The following is a 3445-nucleotide window of genomic DNA, read 5'->3' as shown; positions in this document are numbered from 1 at the left end:
GGTACCACATTTTTTAACATGATTAACTTGATAGCTAATACAAACCAATGTGAATGTAAATATATAAGAAATGACATAGGTAAGATAATAAACATCTGATTATTTGCTCAGCAAATATTTTCTTACCAACTTTACAAACCTCTTTTTTTTTTTTTGCATTATTTTGAAATATTTACTTTTGTTAGATTCAGTGAAGCAAGTAACATTTGAATTTGAAAATAAACTAAACCGTGATTTGTGGAACAGGTTTTCATTTCACCGTTGGCCAAGATTTTTGAAATAAATGACACATATACTGCAACTAATGAAATTTGAGATAATTTGATAATTAAATTTGAGATATGACTTTGACCAAATTTCTCAAAATTTATTATAACTCTTTTAAAATAATTGCATTTTTATTCATGTGCTATGTTAAATAAAAATTATGGGAGGCCATTGTTTTAACTGAGATCCTGCACTAGGCCCCAGTAGATCAGACTCAACAAAAATGTAGTCACTTATGCTAACTGTCACATAATCAAACTGAAACTTTAAGAAAGTAGACAGGTCCCAGAACAGAGCAGTTTTTCTTCAAGACAGGAACTTCCAGTCTACCAGAGTTGGTGAAAAAAGGAACTCCCCTCTGCTTTAACCCTTACAACAAATTAACCTGGATTAACCTCCTGTTAACCAATCAGCTTTTTGTGTCTTGTTTTGTTTAATTGTTCTCATTTTACAAAACCTACTGTTCTTCCATTGTCTGTGGAAGCTCTCATCCTATTTTGTAGAATGAAGGCTACCCTGATTCATGAATCACAAATAGAAGCCAATTGCATTTATAACTAAATTTGTTCTAATTTTGTCTTTTAAAAAGTTATCGTCATAAGCCAGGCACAGTGGCTCAAGGCTATAATCCCAGCACTTTGGAAGGGCAAGGTAGGCAGATTGCTTGAGCCTAGGAGTTTGAGACCCGCCTGGGCAACACGGTGAAACACAGCGCCTATAAAAAGCCACCAGATATGGTGCATGTGCCTGTGGTCCCAGCTACTCCAAAGGCGGAGGTGGAAGAACCACTGGAGCCCAGGAGATCAAGGCTGCAGTGAGCCATGATCACTACAGCCTGGGCAACAGAGCAGGACTCTGTCTCAATAAACAAACAAACAAAAAAAAACCAGTTACCATCATCAATTTTGTTTTTATTAAGAAAGGGCAACTGGCCGGGCGCGGTGGCTCAAGCCTGTAATCCCAGCACTTTGGGAGGCCGAGACGGGCGGATCACGAGGTCAGGAGATCGAGACCATCCTGGCTAACACAGTGAAACCCCGTCTCTACTAAAAATACAAAAACTAGCCGGGCGAGGTGGCGGGCGCCTGTAGTCCCAGCTACTCGGGAGGCTGAGGCAGGAGAATGGCGTAAACCCAGGAGGCGGAGCTTGCAGTGAGCTGAGATCCGGCCACTGCACTCCAGTCCGGGCGACAGAGCGAGACTCCGCTTCAAAAAAAAAAAAAAAAAAAAAAAAAAAAAGAAAGGGCAACTTAACATTTTCTTAGCTCTTGAGGATGTAGATTGGTTATCTAACATAGATTAATGTCTCAGCTATTTTATTATCTTTTAAAAATATGTTTGTGTAGAATATGGAGTGAATTAAGTTAAAATCCAGATAAATATTTTCATTATCTTGCAAAGTTTCCAAAATGCTATGTGTTTTTGCATATAATTATTTACAACTTATTTTTAACACATTACTTCAGCCTATTAGGGATCCAGTGACATAGCCTAGATGTTTGTCTCCTAAACCTCATGTTGAAATTTGAACCCCAGTGTTGGAGGTGGGGCCTAATGGGAGGCCTTAGGGTCATGGGAGCCGACGCCTCATGAAAAGATGGTTGGCCCTCCCTGGGGAGAGGGGATGAATGAGCTCTCTCCGTTAGTCCCCAAGAAAGCTAGTTGCTGTGAAGAGCCTGGAGTCCCCTCCCCCTCTCTTGCCTCTTTTCTCACTATGTGATCTCACTACACATTGGCTTCCCTTTGCCTTCTGCCATGTGTGGAAGCAACCTGAGGAATTCAGCAGAAGCTGAGCAGAGGCTGGTGCCATTCTTCCTGTATGGGCTGCAAAATCATGAGTCAAATAAACCTCTTTTTTTAATATACATTTTTAAGTTTCAGGAAATTTTTTTTTTTTTTTTTTTTTTTTTGAGACGCAGTCTCGCTCTGTCGCCCAGGCTAGAGTGCAATGGCACGATACCGGCTCACTGCAACCTCTGCCTCCAGGGTTCGAGCAATTCTCTGCCTCAGCCTCCAGAGTAGCTGGGATTACAAGCGCCCACCACTATGCCCGGCTAATTTGTGTGTGTGTGTGTGTGTGTGTGTGTGTGTGTATTTTTAGTAGAGATGGTGTTTCACCATCTTGGTCAGGCTGGTCTTGAACTCCTGACCTCGTGATCCACCCACCTCGGCCTCCCAAAGTGCTGGGATTACAGATGTGAGCCACTGTGCCCAGCACAGGAATTTTTTTTATAGCAACACAAATGGGTTAAGGTATTCAACGCAATGGTTCCTGCCAAAAAATACTTTGCCATCCCATGTCACGTTACAGACTTCAGGAGAAAGGACGTGTAGAAGGCATAAAGACATTTACAAGCACAGTAGTCCCTGTTCTTATTAAAACACACGATTGCTCTAGCTCAGTATTTGCTCTGATTCTGTAAATGACTGCCCCAGCACACCTCTGGCCTTCAGGTTTACTCTGTTTTCCCAGCACAGCACAGTTTTGCTAACTTGTAAAACTCCAATTTCTCATTTTAAGAAATCAGATTTCTGGTTTCTCATAAAAAGAAATCAGAGAAGACCTGATCACACTGGGAGGCATCCCTTATAGGGCAGGACTATCCCCTTTCAATGAGCCAGGCTCTGTCCTGAGACACACCATTCCCTCCCAGCTCCACTTACTCCTTACCTCTCCTTGGAGGCTTTTACCCGCTATCATTTTTAGCAACTCTGCTGCCTTTGCCTGCAAGAGAAGATTAGACATATAATTAACATTAAAGTAACAGAAGAGTCAGAATGAGGCAGAGTCAGAATGAGGGCTTTTGAAACACATCGCAGTGTTCATTTACAAGTGATTAGTGGTGGCCACAGGACTGGCTGTCTCTGATTTGCCTTGCTTTAGAGAAGCCATTTTTGTCTTCCCTCTACTTCTGGCTATTGGAATATTTCCATGTTCCAGCATATGGCACACTTAGTTTCTGAGGTTTTTGTTCCCAGGAAAAGAGGAAGTCCCCAAACTTAATTTTATCCTGGGAAAAGTGCATCTAAACCTTTAATTCAGAGCAGATTATCACTAATCTTAGCATAGTCAGACCTAAGCAGGCAATATTTAGAGACAGACAAACCTTGAAATAATAGCAACTGGCTATTGTATCTCTACTAAGAACTCGCCTCAAGCGTAGACATGGTTTTCTCC

This window comes from Trachypithecus francoisi, unplaced genomic scaffold (genome assembly GCF_009764315.1).
Source record: "Trachypithecus francoisi isolate TF-2019V2 unplaced genomic scaffold, Tfra_2.0 Lachesis_group16, whole genome shotgun sequence".
NCBI lineage: Eukaryota > Metazoa > Chordata > Mammalia > Primates > Cercopithecidae > Trachypithecus > Trachypithecus francoisi.
This window is presented reverse-complemented; position numbering follows the sequence as displayed.